At 31.4% G+C, this 20,684-nt stretch overlaps 1 long non-coding RNA gene and 1 pseudogene across 1 annotated transcript; both read right to left on the reverse strand.

The window, feature by feature from the left end:
- Positions 1-13,034: 13,034 nt before the first annotated feature.
- LOC139518500 (uncharacterized) lies at positions 13,035-14,634 on the reverse strand. The gene is made up of 2 exons (XR_011663382.1): positions 14,550-14,634; positions 13,035-13,167 (listed from the first exon to the last, which is right to left on the reverse strand). It is a non-coding gene; the product is annotated as an uncharacterized lncRNA (long non-coding RNA).
- Positions 13,561-14,526, reverse strand: LOC139518612 (uncharacterized; annotated as a pseudogene).
- Positions 14,635-20,684: the final 6,050 nt, after the last annotated feature.

The following is a 20,684-nucleotide window of genomic DNA, read 5'->3' on the forward strand; positions in this document are numbered from 1 at the left end:
AAACAACATTTAAGTAAAACTGAGAATGTACTATCCCGTTTCAAATACGTTTTCTACAGGTACAACCAAACTTCAAATCAAGTCTTTATATCTATGGAAGAATTTTGTAAAGGTTTAAGTAATTTGTGATAACGATATTCCTGGCTTAATAATTTACAAGTTATACACAGATTACGTTCGTTAAGATAAAAACGTCACAAAAGACACGGGCATAGCGAACGAGTTGTGAAATATAAACACAGTAAGATGGTACCAAAAGCACATCACCATTCCAAAAGAGAAAAATAACAATAGGGAACGAAATATCGTCCCTTTTGTCGTAAATTGCAGTGTGTAGTTTACCGTTTAAATCCGAAATATCTAAATCTAGGAAAGGACATTTATTACCGTTTAAATTAGATTTATTAACTTAAGTTCCCTTGGAAAAATTTCGGCATTATATTAAGAAAATTCTTGATTATTTTACGAAAACATATCATCAAGATAACGGTAAGTGTTGCCGAATTTATTAATTAAATGCAATTTAGACGGGTCTTTACTGAGTTTGGTCATAAACTGTAATTCCTAACAGTACAAGTATGTCAGTAAAAAAGTCTACAAAAACACATGTATGCCCTCTTTGATTTTTAAAAATCAGTTTATACTAGAATTTTGATATTCAAACACTTTTTTCATCGACCCAGTCGGAAACCAGGTTGAAATAGAACAAAAGAATCGAAGCTCTCTATTAGAGAAGGCGATAAATGTTTACTGTATTGTTTACTATAGTGACAAATTTTTAAAAAGTTAATAGAAACAAACAAAACTGCAATTTTCTTCTCAATTACGAGGTGTTTTATTTCAAAAACACCATTTGCATAAGTTTTCAATTTATCTAGTACATAGTTAAGCAGAACAATTAGATATCAAGTCGACGACATGGGTATCTTTCAAGTTGGATCACAAAAATGCATAACCTCCGATTTTTTTGAAAAAATTACCACGGACGGAAAAGATATCAATCTATTAGTTCAGTAATTTTCGTGTCTGCCCTTCCATTATGTGACTGAAGAAAAAATTCCAAAAAATAGGTAACAATTGTATCGAAAAGAGAAAATCGAGTGCACCTTTTTATGTTAGGGCGTGTTTGAGTTGAGTATTTTGTCTTGATATCGTTCAAAGTAAGAATATTTCATACATCGTCTCGCTTCAGATTCTATCATTTTTATATATTAAAGCTACAGGTTGACTTTATAACACACAAAAATAACAGTACTAAAAGATGAAATATATGGGTCAAGTGAAATACCTATCTAATGAGTCACAAAAACAGGGAAGGTGTGTTTGAATAGCTATTTTTTTACTGAAAGTCTTACAAGTTGGATGATGAAAATGCATATCTTCGAAAAATTCTAATTTTTTGTGTGTGATAACTAGGGTTTATAGTCTTCAACCACTAAAAAAATCTAGTCTGCCCTTCCACGAAATATTTAATTAGATTTTTTTTAAATGTTTATGATTTTTCGAAAATTCCACCTAACAACCGATCAGACAATAGGTTTAAGTTGAATCAATGCAGACAATATCATTAACTGATGCTCATTAGCTAGTTGATACATTTGTCTTTTAAAATATAACTGACATATAAGGATCGTATTGGTGCAATGTGGATAAATTTATCGGTTTCCAAGAGCAAAATTGGTAGCGCGTCATCGCTACAATGGCTTCCATTTTTACGATTGTGAAAATGAACTGGCGTAATGGGGAGATAATTTTGACGAAGTAGGATCCTGACTGGACCATGACTCAAACAAATAATAATAAGAAGTAAATTGGTACCGTTAATGTGACGTGTATCTTAAGAACTTAGTATAGCACCACATCGTTAAAATATATGAGAAAATACAATCAAGGAATAGACGGCACCGTTGAGGGGGTTACCGGAACAAGCATTATTTTGCGGAACAAAATATTCTTTCAATGACATTCAAGAACAAGATTTTTTGAAAACTAACTGATACCTTTTTAAAGATATTGACGCATTTTTTTTAAAACTAAATACACCTATTTAAAATCAACCAACACAATTGTCTATTATTAAACCTTTTTGTAAGACAAAACTATTATTGAAATTATGCACACGAATCATGATTTCGATCACTTTTATTTCCGGTCATATGCAATTGATATAAAGTTATCATAAGGAAATAGTGAGTAATTAACAGAAAAACATTAATAAAAACCAATGCTGTATTTAAACCAAAACAATTTAGTGGTTTTTTTTTAAAGGGAAAGGGAACACAAATAATATTGTAATGATTTAAAAAGTAAGCGCTGAGAATTTTCTTGCTGATGATTTGATGTCGGTCAAAAATTTAAATAGTTTACTTTGCATAAAGACGGTGTTAGTTAACTTGACTCAATTTAAACAAAGATAAACTAGATGTAAGGCAAATAATGGCAATAGTAGTATACCGCTGTTCAAAACTCATAAATCCATGGACGCGACTTAATTAAACATAAAAAGAACATATAACAAACGGACAAATGTTGAAATCATCAATTAACTCTCAGACTGCAAAGGAGTAGGTCCGGTAAGGACCGATTTTGGCCTCAAATTTCAGGTTCATCTGACGAAAGATTTTGACCACTTTTTAAACACTTATTAAAGTGTCTATTTTATTTGATTCAATTAGTTTATGTGAAAGATTTTAACTGATTTTGTCATTAAAAACGATCCGATTCAAGCTCAAATATGAAAAAGCTACCAAATATGCCAAAAAATGCAATTTTTCAGATGGTTTTTGTCAAAAATGAAAGTGGCCGCATCCATGTTCATCCTCAACCTTTATATATGTTATGTATTATCATAAAATACAACTTGCATTTTAATATTAAGGATGAAGACGAATGCGGCCACTTTCGTTTTACACGAAAACCGTCTAAAATTTAACTAAAATGCTAGAATTGTGAAGATTTCAATGATTTAGCATGACTTAATGGTGCTTGTACCCGATATATGTGCATTGTATTGTCAAAAACAGCCCATATTTATGTAACAGAAGCATTCTACTGTTCAATTAATAAATACAAGTTTACATTTTAACAATTTTGTCAAACTGCTATATTTTGGGGCCAAAAAGGGGTCTTACCGGACCTACTCCTTTCTTGTCCTTAATATAGTAATTATAAAAGTACATAGGACAAAACAAAGACAGTTTCGTTTTATTGTAAATTGGCTAGTGCAATATGCTCTATATATACACATATGTATAAAGTATGCACAATGAATATCGGGAAATAATTGCTTCCGAGTATCCTTAATGAGTTTTTATAATTAAATGGGTCAATATGCAATATAATATACAATACACCAATGAGGTTATGTGATCTTGACTATGCAAAATGGACATTGGAATCCAATCACTCCAGGTTGAAGTAGATTCTGCAAGATTCTTTAAACGATTGGAATTTAAATTACTTCAAACGTGATTCAACTTTTTGCATTGGTTTGCGAAGTGCCTATACCATGTCAAGAACATGACCACAAACAATATTGTTAAAATGTTACAATAACTTGAACCCCCCCCCCCCCGAAACTAGCCAATTTTTATAGATTTTTATGTGTATCGATATCTCACAAAAATATACTGACCTTAAAATAGCATGCGTTGAATAAAACAATGTGATTATAAACTGATGTGCACTCATTGGCAAAATTTTATAATCACAGTGACAGCTTATTACCCTTAATTTTTGATTTAATACGTTAGCAAACACACAAAATTATTCAAAAGATCACCGTTTATTCATTTTTTTTATATTTTGATTTAGATAAAGCAAATTAATTGGAAAAAAGTATTTATTTAATAAGAAGCAAAATCACATAAATACTGAAATCCGGGGAAAATTCAAAAACGGAAAGAAACCTGTCAATTGGCAAAATCAAAAGATCAAACACATCAAACTAATGGGCAACAACGATAAGCTATTGTCGAAAAAATTAACCTACATGAGACTTTTGTAAAGTTCGCGTCATAAACGGATAGAATCATGTATGTCGAAACAACATCATCATGAAATCAAGAGGACCTTTTCAGTGACCTAGTTTCAAGATACACGTACGATGCAAACAATTTCGAAAGAGGCATTTATTTAAAACCTTTTTTACGAAGAATTACGCCCAAACAAACTACTATAGTTTCAACTTTCGTGCTGGAAAGTGCACATATAAAAGGAGAAACATGACACAAATAACAATTTTTGGAACTTTTACCATTTAAGTTTGCGTAGGATTCGCAATTGTTTTAAAAAAAGAAATCATTGAGGATTAATTCGACTCATCGGCGATCTGCAAGGGTGGGAAAGACCTTGTTTATCCCAAAAATTCACGTTCCCCAAAATGTGAGCCATTTGGACATAGAAAAAATTCAGATTTTTACTCCCACTACCTCCTACAATTCTGCGCATTAATTAATACAACCACACGAACAGCAATCGGGTTTTGTTTCAATTATCACCGCTTGAAACGTGCACAGAAACGTGAATGAACCGTAAGCATAGCTGTTACTATTATTGATCAGACAACCGTAATTTTCAGTCAATACAACTATTTTTGTGATGATTATCTCTGCTAACAAGGCTAAAAATAGTCTTGATTCCAGAAACTGAAACAAAGCTATATGTATTACGCTAACCACAATTACGATATTCATTCAAATGCTAATATGGTTGACACTTATCTCTAGAATAAAGATTAATATATGTTAAAATAGACAATTTATCGGTGTATATTTTATCATTTTTGCCACAATGATTTGTAAAAAAATGTTTTTGTAAAAAATTAAAAGTAAATGTTGAAAACCTTAAATCATATGGACTTGTTTACAGGATTAATATAGTAACCCAGTGGTAAATATTTCATGCATATTCATGACGAGAACACATGAATAATAAATATGAAAGGTAAGCTCTTCAAAAAAGAGTACGTCCTGGATGACAAATTAAAATGTTTGCTCTTATTTGAAAATGAGTACGATAGGTGCAACCATTTAGTCTTGTAATTTAAACCCTCACAATATTGTTGCAATGGTTCTTTAATGTGCAGAGAATGTAATATCTACGAGCCATAGGATATAACCTCCCATTCTAACCGGATGTGGCTACGTATTTATAAATCCTGCACATCACATCTAAATGAACACTAATCGGGATTATTGGTTTTTCAGCTTGGCAGCCCTATTGGCTGAAAGCATCCCTTTATGTTCAATGTGCCTGTAATGTAACAATATTGAAACATCCAGACTACTCCTTTAATGTTCAAGTTATCTATAATGTAGCATTATTAAAGGGGCAATAGATGTCAAATTTATTTTCCCCAATTGGACTCAAATTCTCATATTTGATTCATAACAATGTAAAACAATTATCAAAATCATTTAAAGTATACAGGGCTCGACAGTATGTAGCTTCGTTTCGTGTGTATTTAAGTCAAGACGTCATTTGATTAATTGTCGAGTTGACCTCCGAAGATCTCTGATGGTTATATAAGCGATATAAACATAAATACAGATATCAACTATTGAAATTAAGGGAAATCGTGCAATTGGATTTTTCTAGGTCTTTATAGATAAAAAGAATATATGCTAATCCCCGTTTTACCTGTATAAGAATGATGTTATGTGGATCGAATCAGTCAATCAAATGATTTACCTTTGTTTCACTTTTAATGTTGACATTCTTTTCCTTTAAATAACCCATCACGCACAATTCATGCGTGATACATTCGTGTTTTATTTGATGTTTCTCAAATTTTTTTTTGAAAACTTGAGGTAACATGGTTGCTAAAGCTTGTACACAGGAGAAAAAAGGATGACAATTTGATTGGTAAACTTCCAGTGGTGGTTTTTATTTTATACGCAATGGTATGTTACGTAAAATAATGGACAGGATAAAACTTTACTCATGCTAAGTACATCTAATTTGAAACTCATTGAAAGATTAAATCTACACAATATTTAAAAAAAAATGACAATTTAACCAGGACTAATAGGGTAAGATCAATAGTTGCATTACATTTACGCCTTTTAATCATTTCAGATCAAATTTGTATGATGTAGTTTGAACATTAGTTTTCTGCTTATCTCTTAAAGTGTATTATTACCTTAGCTGTATTTGGCAAAATATCTAGGAAGTTTAGGACCTCAATGCTTTTAAACTTCGTAGTTTACAGTGGTGGAATCTGTTTCTTTTATGATTTTTATCCTTCTTTTTCAAAGATTTGAGGAAAGTTGTGTACTTTTGATGTGATGTCATCAGACATGGTCGCCTTTTTTCATGACGCCACAATAAGAAAATTCAGTAGAAAACAAGAAAATTTATCGTCACAGTTAAATTTCAACCAATCATTTGCCGGGAACAGATTTTTCACTAGTGAGGAGAAATATTTTTCTCACACCGGTCAGGAAACGTGAAAATAGCACAAACATTAGAGAATTTTTTATTGACTAGAGTTGGTCTTTCTCCCCCACTCTCCCTATGTTGTTGTCACTCTTTTATCAGTTTATGATATTTATAATCACTTGGGGAGAGTTCTTTAGTTTTGGGAATGTTTTTGTATTTTTTTTTATCTAACCCAACGAATCGTAACATTGCTATCATAGTTATATTGATATATAGTCTATATGAAGTGGTTCATTGATTCATGTATACAATACATCTTAAAAAAACAAAATATAGAAAACGAAATAATTTTTCTTTCGAAATATTGAACCTTTATTCAACGAAAAGCATTAAACACTGCATAAAAGATATATCAAGTCAATGTAAATGACTTTTTAAAGATTATGTGCGTTCTAAGCGATTTTCGTGACATGTTTCACAAGAAACACTCAAACCAAATTATTTGAAAGTAAATATATATAAAAGCTAGGAGCATTGTGTCCAAACATAAAAAAAAAGTATATTCAATATCATCTAATGCCAACTTTGCAAGACATTCCTTTAAAACTATTGATTCCATAAATAAAAGTTAATTCATTATTTTTTTAATAAGATTTGTCTAGTCCTGACCATGCATGAATATGTGCCACTGCGTGTAAAACAAACAACAATTAATATAAATATATACAATTTATTTACAAAAGAGCTATGTAGTTCTTGACATGGTGTATAGAAATCATTGGTATTCGTAACGGAACGATTTAGAACTTGACATATTTTATAGTTTTTTTATTTTTTATATTTTTTGGTGGGGTTCGTGTTGTTTATTCTTTAGTTTTCTATGTTGTGTCATGTTTACTATGGTTTTTCTGTTTTTCTTTTTCATTTTTAGCCATGGCGTTGTCAGTTTGTTTTAGATTTATGAGTTTGACTGTCCCTTTGGTATCTTTCGTCCCTCTTTTATAGTCTTTTGCGAAGTTTTGTATGTTGCATCCTAGATACCCTTCGATTATTTTCATCGTTTTCTTGCTGCTTCATTGATATATAACCCTCGGAACCTTATATTCCTATGCAATTTCGAAAGTCTTTTTAAAAAACCCATTATTTATTTTTATTGTCATATTTAATTAATTTAATTCCAATGAAGACAATCTTCAATAAACAACTGCAAATATGTCAACAATGCTACTATAGCGATTTTATCTGATAATTAGATCCTCACTAGATTAGACTTCACGAGTTATTGATCACTTGTTTACTTCCACATTTGTAACAGCCAATTGAATTTCTGTAAATGTAAGTGTACACACACGCGAAAAACAAAAACATAAAGTTATGCGACACCCTTTTTCGAATTATTATTTAAAAGTAGGCGAGGTACTATATAATAGAAATATTCCATGTGTCTATCTCTACATACAAGATGGAACTGATTTTCTTTGAGGTAAATAACTACAATTTTTTAAACACATAACATCAACGCACGTCGTTCTTCTATTTTGATATGTACTTCTTGACTATAACTTCAATTATTGTTTTCAATTGATCTTTTAGTCCTAGAAAATTAATACATAGGGATTTGGTAAAGTCATTGTAATTTTCTGAACGAGGCAACACTTGATGGCTAGTTTTTGAATAAATAACAGGGAAAATGTATAGGTGTCACGAATTATAAGTTTCTCATAATTTTAGTTCCAAATGGTAGAATTATCATGAACTATTATTTCTGCACTTTTTTTGTGCGCTCATTTTGTACATTTTTTTTTAAACATAAGAATATTGAGTTTTAATTCTAGACAGCGGGTAATTGGTATTTTCATAACACAGTTTAATGCAGAATATGCATGCCGTATGTATAATGCTTAATATGTTTTTAAAGATCAGCAATTAGTTTTTATATGTCAAACTGACTTTTCGTTTACACCTAAGGCAGGTATCAAAATGTTGTTTTAAACATTTTGTTAAGAAGTTGTTGACTTTGTTTACGTGTTCATTTTTCGAATTTTACACTGTACTACGCATAACACATGTGTTTGTATGACATTAATTCCAACATCAGGAACACCTTATTCCTCTGTCAAAAGTTGTTTGAAACGGAAAACAAAACACTTAAAGATAATATAGCAAATGCCGAAGCAAAGAATGGAATAGAAGACGAACAGTACACAATATCATATGTCTCATATTAAAAATCCTTGAAATATAGAGTTGGTAATAAGAATAATTTCCATAGAAATCGAAAACTGTGTAAAGCTTAATTTCTACTATCAAAGTCAGGTCATTTCATGGTTTACTACCTGGACTTGTTATTTCTGGCGAAACTAGTTAAGCTTTTAGTATAATTTCATTGGTTTTTAAATACAACACTTACCTATTAACCCGTATTTAAAATGTATGAAAAATCACTTCACATTTTCGATATAAGAAAGACATTTTTTTCACTGGAAGACATATTGCAGTATTTGTTCCTGGCGGAATAAGGTTTTTACCAATTGGTTAAAATAAGATCAGATATAATTACATAATTTAAAAAAAAGCGTTACTAGAGCGACTTCTATGAGGGTGAACACATAAACGTTGACACACGACCCATTTTCTTGAATTTTTCTTGAATCTCTTTCGTAACACATAAACGTTGACACACTACACATTTTTCTTGAATCTCTTTCGTAATCATTCAGCATGTATACCGTATTTTACGGGTTTGTATTGTTTAAACTCACTTTATTTTACGTAAAATTTACAAAATCCAGGAATATGACAGTTGTTATCAATTCATTTAATGTGTTTGAGCTTTTGATTTTGACATTTGATTATGGACTCTCCGTTTTGAATTTTCCTCGACGTTTGGTATTTTTGGTATTTTACTTTTTTCATCAGGTACGCTAGAGACTTTCAGCTTTGGGAAACAAACTTTTGATTATCTTGAAGCATAATCTCGAAACCCCGAAGTACATAATTCTTTCAGGAGCATTAATTTTATGAAGGACACCATTCTACATTTTTCAGATTAGTATCCCATAATTTAGTGCTTTGTAACTTGTGTTATTTTTTAGATGATGTTAATCAAATGAAAATAACGTAAACGATGATAGTTATTTCTAGTTTGAATCACAGAAATGCCTTTCATAGCATTTTTGATAGTTATCTTCCTTACCCCAAGCTACCTCTTAAATATCTACAATCGTTGAATAGGTGTTTTAAACGTTCTTATATTATATGCTTCTATTCGGGATGTACATTTGTATAGTATATGAATTTTCGTTTCCATTTGGCTTACAAAATTTTATAGGATGCAGTATTGCACAGGAAGATTTAATTTGAATGATTTAATCAATTTTCATTCATGATCAATTTATTGAAAACTCAATGTATATGAGAATATTTACTTCCCGAGGACGAGTTGAAACCTCGATTACAATAATCGAACGGTTGACATGATTACCATTTGTCTTTTTAATATATAAATTTGGTTTGCAGTTTGATCAGAAGAAACACCGACAAAGCTAGATCATACAATTAATTATATAATTACTACTACAATTAGATATTGTAATTTTATAATTATTATAGGAGTATTATAATTTTCACTGTTATTAATATAAGTTAGATAAGTCATACAAATCTAATCTTGAATTTCATCCAAATTCTTTCTTAATTTTCGGAACACGTTTTAGAAATTCAAATGTGACGTCACTTTAGACGCTGCAGTGACTTTGGCTAACATGGCTGTGATTTAGTAATGTATTCGTTTTTATTCTATAGCTCGTCATCACTTCAGTTTAATCATGCATATCTATTATACAGTCATTTCATAAAATCTACTGTTTTCAAAACTATGTATTATTCTTGATAATAATGATGTTTTTGTCACAGGCGGATAACCCTGGCCTCACAATTTTTTGGAACTTTTGGTCCTCGGCGATCTTCAACTTTTTAGATGTTATAATTGTTGTTATTAAATCGTGTTGACAAATATTTCGGCTCATTTATTTATTGTAGCCCTGTCGTGTAATGTTGTCATTTTAATGTTATAATAAACATTGCCATTAAAGCGGGAGGTTTGGCATGCCACAAAACCAGGTTCAACCTACCATTTTTTTCATAAAATGCCATGTAACAAGTCAGGAAAATGGCCATTGTTACATTATAGTTCTTTTCTATGTGTGGTACATTTCGGTGTTGTGTTTCTGTTGTGTCGTAGTTCTCTTATATTTGATACGTTTCCCTCAGTTTTTGTTTGTAACCCGGATTTGTTTTTTCTCTATCGATTTATGAATTTCGAACAGCGGTATACTACTGTTGGCTTTATTTATTTACCATAACACATATGACATATTTTGTTAGTCTGATAATGGCGTCATTCAAACGATTTCAAAATATAAAGTCAGAAAAAAATTAAGCTGTTATAGAGTAAGATATATCTTAGAAAAAAATAAAGCTGTTATAAAAGTAATTCTTTTTATACTCATTGTTGTTACTTTTTTTTTATATAACATTAAATGTTTATAATTATGTCAGGACATGCGAACTCAATAAGAAAACATAAAATAATACAAAAATATGGACTATCTGAACTTCAGTTTGATATTTTATCCTGAAATGAGCACTTAGACCTGTAAACAATAAAGTCATTGGTTCTTTCATATGTTAGAAAAAAGTAAAATCACAAAAATACTGAACTCAGAGGAAAATCAATTTTGAAAGTCCATAATCACATGGCAAAATCAAATAACAAAACGCATCAAAAACGAATGGACAAGAACTGTCATATTCCTGACTTGGTACAGGCATTTTCAAATGTAGAAAATGGTGGATTGAACCTGGTTTTATAGCTAGCTAAACCTCTCACTTGTATGACAGTAATATATATAGTGCCAGAGAATATATACTATTCTTTGTTGAAACTGGCGTGATGGTATATCTGGATAACTAAAATTTTGACATGTTGTATGGGGATTTATATAATAGAGATTTAGAGATATTATATGGATATTTGTAAATGTCTGATTTTGAGCTCGACATATTGCACAGACATTTGTCTGATTTAGATCTTGACATACCTTAAGAACATTCGTCTGATTTAGAATTTGACATATTATATGAACATTCGTCTGGTTTAGAGCTTAACATATTGTAAGGACAATTGTCCAATTTAGATCTTGAGATATTGTATGGAAATATGTCTAATTTACAGCTGGACATATTATATAGCCATTTGTCTGATTTAAGGCTTGAAAAATTGAAAGGACATTTGTCTGCATTAGAGTTCGACATATTGTATGGAAATATGTCTGATTGAGACCTTGACATATTGTGTGGACATTTGTCTGATTTAGAGTGGACATTCGTCTGATTTAGAGCTTAGCAATTTGTGAAGACATTTGTCAGATTTAGAGCTTTAAATGTTGTATGGACATTTTTTTTATTTAGAGCTCAACATATTGTAATGGACTTTTGTCATTTTAACATATTGTATGGACATGTCTTTGTTCCTGACGAATATTGACCTGTAAATAATTTTTGGTTTTTGTATTGCTTGGTTTGTTTCTCTTAGGTTTGTATTCCAACATATCTTGAAATAAATAAATATAAAATCAGCACATTCAATCAAAAATCTTTGCTCCTATATTATTTTGATTGATACCTAAATCATACCAATTTGTGTTTGAGTACATTTTAAAGGTGGCACGGTAGTATTTCCTGGCCCATAGGGGATAATGATAGCCTTTTACGAATTTTCACCACTTTCTGACACTGCAAAACAATCTACATTCTCAGTTAGCTGAAGTACTTTCATTTTACTATTCAGAAATGAATTTGAATATGTATCATGACCGTTTACTTTTTTTTGCTATTTTAAAAACCAAAGGTCACTAGTGCTTTTAGGTCTTTTATGGTGCAGTGAATACAAAATTAAAAAAAATTCTCAAAAATTCATTTTCATCTGTATGTAAAATTATTTCATATTTTTCTACAACTGATTCATCCATCAGTTTGGGAAAGTATGTTCAGTTGATACTGTATTTTTTGTCCAATCACACTGTTTAGATACATTGATCTAAGTAAAAGAGCAACCCAAATTCCGGAATGCAAATACTACCGTGCCACCTTAAACATTTAATCTTTCTGCACTTATCTGTTCATAGAATGCATTTATTTTATTTTCAAGTAACAATAAAAATAATTCTCTGTAGAAACGTACTTAACACATCAGTTTTATGTTTCAATTTTCAACTATTTTATCTGTTTTGTTCAACTCGTGTCATTTAAACAATACTGAATTGAATTTTCTAGTTTCATAAGATTATCAGTGTTTTGCGCTATAGATTTAAAACGTATTCAACCGGGTTTTCTGTGCGCTGAAGACAATCATTTAGTATCATTTGATTTTGCCACTTGATTAGGGATTTTTCGTTTTGAATTTTCCCCGGAGTTCAGTTTTTTTGTGATTTTACTTTTTAGTGTACAGAACTTTCTGATTTTAAACAAGGAAACCGATCAATCTTCTTCTCGTTTCAAAGGTCAATAACCAACGCAGAAACTTTTTTCTTTTATGTTCTAATTCATAACTTCAAGCGAACATAAATTATTTACAAAATAAACTCAACACCTTTGTATGGGATCAGCTCGCCTGACAGTGTGCAGCAAAGCTTTAATTTTATTAAAGACAAATGCAACGTAAAAAATGTTCATCAGTGTTACTGTCTGCCTAGGCCGCTGCAGGTAACAAACACAAAAACCAATCTACAAAAATAAAAACAATTTTCATTATGTACGAAAATACATATTATGAATCAAATAAAAATTCTGTTCTTACACACATTATTTTTCACATTAATAAAGAATAACACAAATAAAATACATTAAGTCGGGTGGGAGGGTGGGAAACTTTACTGCACCAAAAGCGAACCTCGAATGACAATATCTTTAATTTACAAAACCGCCAAAAGTATAGCACGAAATATTTGAAATGACCTTATTCAATTATTATGGTCAGTTCTACCTCGACCAATTAAAAACATTTAACCTATTATATACTCTCAAACACGTATAATTTCATAAACAAATACACGTGGTAATGTTTCCGGTGTACATAACTTTGATAAATATATTTATGTTCTAAGTCATAACTTCAAGCGAACATAAATTATTTACAAAATAAACTCAACACCTTTGTATGGGATCAGCTCGCCTGACAGTGTGCAGCAAAGCTTCGAAAAATAAAGAAAGGGTAAAGAAAAAATAAAAGAAAAAATACATAATTAAATCCCAATATTATTTGTTACAGAAAGTCTATCCTCCAAAGACTCTTTAACATAACCGTCTTTTGCCGTGTCACTTTTCCACCGACCATGCTTTTTTAACAATCTGTCCTCTACACCAGCCACTGCAGCAGCCGATGCCCCTCCTGAACGGAGACTATGCAGTCCAAATTTTTTACTATCTAAGCCTATACTCTGTAAACTGGAAAGTAGTATTTCCCGAGCTCTCGTGTATGACAACGGACCTGTACTTCTAAGTTTATAAGAATTATCAGACTTACAAAAATTAACGGATCTAAAAATAAATTAATCAGAATTTGATGTAATACTAGCTAATTTGAGATATCGTTCTAGCATACAGACAGGACAAGTTACAAGATTAGTTCTAGAAATAACCACATCCCTCCCTTCTCTGTAAATATCAGTTTTACTCTTCGCCAAATATAAATTTGCATGTGTAGAATAAATCTTTATATCGATACCTCTCAAATTAACTAGTTCTGAAAACCTTAAAAAACCTGCATAGCTTAATAAACACATACAAAAAGTTCTTAAGTCTTTAAGATTACTATTAAGATGACCATAAGTATGAACAATCTTTCGCAAAAATGTCTGGTGTAATAGGATCTTTCTTAGTGATAAAATGTCCCAATTTTCTCTGTGCTCCTTCGTTTACAAACGTTACTAATTCAGATGTACAAGGATGATTAAATCCAGCCAGTTTATGTGCCCAGCTTATGGCGTATATTACTTCATTTATCTTGCTTGCCGATTTTGCATTCTGTGAAATGTGAATCAAATATAGAGAAACTGTATAATCAGATGAGGGTAATGGAGTAATATTATGTATTTTAGTCCACTTACAGAAAGCATTAAAGGCATACTGGTACTTTTTACGAGTGTTCAGATAACGTGAGCTCAAGCAGTACTCTGGTAGTCTAGCTTTCAATGCAGACAGTTCATCCGAAATATCTGAATTCTGTTTCCATCTACCAACTCGAAAAATATCTGAAAAATGTGCAATCGTGAAACAAACATTATAAAATGTCAAAGTATTACAAGTGAACCATGCCACTGTAAGCATAACAGGACCTTGTCCAATATTTATTTGACCATGCCACCTACAATGCTATATACGTTAGTGCCGTGTTGAATACAACCATGCTTTCTACAATGTATATACACACTAGGGCCTTATCAACAACAACCGTGCCTGCTACAATACACATTCATGTACTATGGCCTCGTTACTTTAACCTCGCCAGCTACAATACACATCCGTGTACTAGGACCTCGTCACTTTAACCTCGCCAGCTACAATACACATTAGTGTACTAGGGCCTCGGAACTTTAACCTCGCCAGCTACAATACACATTAGTGCACTAGGGCCTTGTTATCCTTGTCGCATCTAACTTCACTGCCAATACTGGAGCAATAAAAGGCGCAGTGCCAAAAATGGATTTTCTATTAGAACCACTGATAAAAATACCACTTGTATTTTTAAATTCAATAACATCAGATATGTAATCTCTGTAATTCATATTTTTATCAAAAATGAAAGGCCAATAGGTCGCAAATATCCATTTTGGTATAATTAAAGTACCTCTAGCTTTACAAGCAATTACATGTTTTATAGCTCTCAATACTAAGTAAATAGGTGGTACAATCCAATTGTTTTCACCAGAACAATTCTGAGTAAAACAGTCTACAGCTTCTGTGTTTACATTCCAGAATAAAGAGTTAAATCTTTCTAATTTTGTGTTACGAGAACTAGCAAAACGATCGACTGTATAAGGACCCCAAAGGTCGTTAATAAAAGTATAGAAAAATTTTGAAACTCCCCAGTCTTCATAATCAATGATTTTACTGATATAATCAGCTTCCGAATTTTCACATCTCGGAATCCATTGTATGTTAATGGAGATTCCCTTTTGTAAACAAATAGAAAAAGTGGAAATTGCTTTATCTTGCAGTTTTTCTTTCATGCTTCCTGCTTGATCAATTCTGACACAATTTTGATTATCAGTTAGCCATTTTAGGGATTTTCCAGCAAATGCATGTTGATAAGACATCAACGCCAATTCTATGGCCTTTAGTTTCCTCCACGTGGAACTCTCTAACATATCAGTGGATTTCCACATAGTGTGAAAAATTTTACTTTCCAACTCTACTGTACATGCTCCGGCAGCTATGCTGCTAGCATCAGAATATACCATTACATGTGACTGACTATATTGATTTTATGTTTTAAAATTTACATTTGCAATGTTATCAAGCCATAACTTTAATTCTGATATCACAAAACTTTTACTTTCTAAAACTAAATAACTATCCCATGACATTCTACTTTCAATAGACATATAGCAATATCTAGTCATTATTCTAGTAATATTTCCGATCACAGGAGACATACTTATAATTCTACCCGTTACCTGGGCTAAATTTCTGGCAGAAATATAGGGAATTTCTCTGAAAACATTATGAATAGATTGTAATAATTCGTCAATTCTCCTTTGAGGAATGCATCAAGTGAAATTACATGAATCCCAAATGATTCCCAACCACTCCAACTTCTGTACAGGAGTAAAAACTGATTTTCTTCGTTCAGAAGAAAACCCGCACTCAAAAGTGATTGTTTCACAAATTCAGCATCTTTGATGCATTCATTATTTTCGTTATTCATACCAAATCCATCATTAAGATATAAAACTATTTTTATACCATTTTTTCTCCAATACTTGACCAATGGTCTGGGACACTTTGTAAATATGTAAGGACCCGTTGAAAGACCAAATGCTAAAACAGTAAAGCAATAAAATTTATCTTCCCACGAAAAACCTAGATACGTGTGCTGCTGTGGACATATATCCAAATGAAATAACCAGATTTTAAATCAAATTTATACAGATAATCATTTTTCTGAAAATATTGCACAGCTATTTTCGAATCTTCAAATTTAATCTTTTCCTTTTTCACCGATAAATTCAAAGTGCTCAAATCTAAAATTAGACTCCTCTTCCCAGACTTTTGTGTAGCTACACTCAGCGGATTGACAATATAAGGTTGAAATGGGACCTCAATGACGCAACCTGAAAGAACAAGTTCATTTACAGATTTGCTAACAAAATCATCATTCTTAAGAGCAGATTTGTTATTTTTCATGTACATGCTCGAAGGAGTATCAATAAATGGAATAAGATAACCATTTTTCAGTGTGTCTAAAATAAATGAATTAGCACCAATATGCTCCCAGTACTGAATACTTTTAGCTAATCTTCCCTTTACACCAGAGAAAATACCCGTATAGATTTGAAATTTTCAAAAAATCTTACTTGTCTAAGCAAAATCTCAATATCATGATTTAAACAATAATCACTATCAAATTCAGAAAATAAATATAAATACTTATCATTAACTAACTGTTTATTGTTAATTGTTTTGTTGTTTATTGTTGAAGTTGAACTGGTTGCGTTTGACAAGTGGACAATTCTTCCTCCAGTGGCCAAATTGTTTACAGGCATGGCACATATCGTGCTGGGACGGCTCACGCCGCCCGCTGCCAGCTCAAAAGGGCGGTGGGTTCTGACGCTGATACTGATTAGAATAATAAGGATTAGGAGCAGTTTCAACGGGAGCCGGTCTAGAAGTTGTCTTGTAGGAATTTGGGCCTCGGGATTTGTCTTTAGTCGAACGCATGGCTCTGGAATCCGCCTGGCGGATTTTCTTTTCATCTTCAGAGTCTGAAGCGATAACATTTGCTTCATACTCTTTGACAGTAGCCCAACCACCGGCTGAAGTATCTGCTATGCGTATCAGTTTGTTTCTGCCCTTAACCTTATCTATGAGGTCTATGATTATACGTGACACCTTGGTTTCTGAACGGGGAACAAAGCTATAAACCTTGTTTAACTCGGTAATAGTTTCCTCGTTAAATTTGTATTGTATTTTGTTGCCCTCGTGCTTGAATTTAAGGGAAACCTCTTCTTTTAACTTTTTGGAAATTACGTCCTGTTCACGGACCAAATCTGATTTAAGATCTACTAGCTTATTGTCAAAATACACTTTAAAAAGTTCAAAAGTATCAGCTAAATCACGGCGCTCTTCTACTATGTGGTTGCTACTTTGTGATTTACCGGTTGAAATGTGTGAATGCTCAGTCTTACCTTCGGACATGGGACTGTCTTCTCTATTCTCAGACATACTCAGGTTAAGCACAAGCTTACAACTTTACTACACCAAAAGCGAACCTCGAATGACAATATCTTTAATTTACAAAACCGCCAAAAGTATAGCACGAAACATTTGAAATGACCTTATTCAAATATTATGGTCAGTTCTACCTCGACCAATGAAAAACATTTAACCTATTATAAACTTTCAAACACGTGTAATTTCATAAACAAATACACGTGGTAATGTTTACATACCGGTGTACATAACTTTAATAAATATATTTCTTTTTAATTATCTTGTATGATTGTCTATGCGACACCTATCCATCTGAGCCTAATTGGCGTGGATGGAATCTGGTACAATGTTAACATGAACGACACTGTTCAATATTCAACAATAAGCAAAAACCGTATAATCACATACATGTGTGCATTGGGTCGAAGTAATTATAAAATATTGATATAAGACTTATCATTTATAGGTCAGATCACAGTTACGTAAAAAAATTGAAAACACCACGTTTAATAATTATTTGCGTCCGAAGCGCTGTTCTGGATTTACCTTTATCAGGAACGCTCAAAGCCTAACATTTGAAATCCGAAGATGTATAAGTTCCGAAAATCGTTGAAGAGCCATTTGTCAAAAATACCTAAAATAAATAGCCAAATTCATCTAAAGCCAACTTTGAAACATTTACTTCAAAAATTTAGTACTTAATAACTACGATTCTTTTATAAGAAAATTGAAATAGATAAAATTCTAATTAATGTCAACTTCCATATAAAAATGAGATGTGCGAAAATAGTAAAAAAATGTTATTTCAAACTGACAAAAAAGTAACATTATTCAAGTATGAATATCCATGCCGATCAAGATATATGTCTTAGGAAAATTTGGGTCATTATTCATATCAAATTGCAGTTTATATATTGAGTTAACTGTAAAAGTGTCAATTTCTAGAATACAGATAATGTAATTATTTATATAGACGAACTCACAAATTGACTTTTAGAACCATAATGAGTATTACAGTAATTATCCACTATCATGGACATTTCAATTTGCCAAACAAATACATACTTAACCAAATTTATTCCAAGCTAGACTGAATCGATTACAAGGTTATCCATATAAGAACACATCGGTCAATGTAAGGCCATTAACTAAATCTACTTTTGAGTCACGTTTTGGTTAAACAAGTTTGGCGTGGCTCGGCATTTATACATCTCGCCATCGCGTCATTTTTCAATTTTTTGTATTCTTGTCTTTCATTTTTCCTTATTAATGTGCATATCGAGTGTCTATTTACCGATTTTGTTTTTTGTTGAAATAGTTATTTCTTTTCTAAGTGATTAAGATTAGAACACAATGTCCCCTGCTGCACCCCAATTTTTGACAATAACATGTCTGTTTGTTTTGCTAACACGTTTTTGTCAATGTTGTGGAATTGAATTTGCAATTTGATAAACAACATACCTTTTGAATTTTCCTTGGAATTCGTGTTTTGTTTGTTATTTGACTTCTTTGTAATATATCATTTACGTAAACATATATAAAAAAAAATGTAAAATGTTGTTGTAATATGGATATTATTGCTAAAGATCGAAATAAAATAGTACAATCAAAGTTAAGATAATGTCTTTAATAAAGTAGCTGATAAAATTGAAATCAGATATATATTACTGATATGCCTTAATTAAAGAACATTATAATTCATTTAATTTATTTCTCGAAATGCACAGAACTAAATTTACTTTGTTCAACAATTTGTTTTTGTACGTTGTTTTTCTTTGCGTCATCATCCATAGTTCTGATTATCTCATTTTTAATTACCATTTAGATGTATTCTGTTCCTTTCGATATTTCTTTTAAAAAATTAAAGCGTATGTTCAACGCAAAAATATGCCAATTTTTTACTAGGAACGTTGGTGTTTAATGACTTTGAAAGAGAATGAAAATGACTCTTTACAAATTGGATGCATCATATGCGCTTTTCTTGATAAAACCTCAACTTAAAGTCAAAATAAACGAAAATCAAGGAATGGTAGTTACGTATCAAAACACTTAAAAAGCGTTATAAACAAATAAAACCTTGGTAAAAATCAAATATTTTTTTTATGAATTAAAAACAGTTAATGCCATGTGAAGATTATATAAATGTCAGTCGTACCATAATTGTATCAACTTTATGTTTTTCCCATAGTTCAAAATTCCTTAGCATAGTGAATAATTGCATCGCAATTATAGATGTGAACTTGAACTTGGATACACAACTGAGCCAAATAAGTTCAAATTATTTAAAAAAAAATGTTGTTGTAATGAACACTTACGACTTCGATAACAAAGATAAGATTGATACCGTATTGTCAGCTGTAAAGTCCAAAACATGACAAAACGTGAGCTTATCCACACGGTATGGGTTTTGGTTATTATTAATTGAAGGTCGTACGGTGATATAGTTGTTTTCGTCCTTGTACTTTAGTCACAGGTGGATAGTTGTCTTATTAGCAATCAAATGACATATTTCCTTATTCTTATACTATATTTATAGAATAATTCTGAATGTAAGAATTTCTGAACAACTTATTACTACCATCTTATGTCAATTGAAGAGGGACGAAAAATTAGAAATTTAGAAAAAAGAATATATTGAGTAATATTCTATTATAAAAAGTCTTGTTTTCAAATATAATTTGTACAGGCATTAATGCCTGGTTTTGGCATACCAAAATAAAATGTTTTATAACTATTTCAAATTGTTACATAATGTGCAAAAATATATAGGGTCAAGAAATACAAATGAAAAACATAAAACAATTTATCTG

This window comes from Mytilus edulis, chromosome 4 (genome assembly GCF_963676685.1).
Source record: "Mytilus edulis chromosome 4, xbMytEdul2.2, whole genome shotgun sequence".
NCBI classification, from domain to species: domain Eukaryota; kingdom Metazoa; phylum Mollusca; class Bivalvia; order Mytilida; family Mytilidae; genus Mytilus; species Mytilus edulis.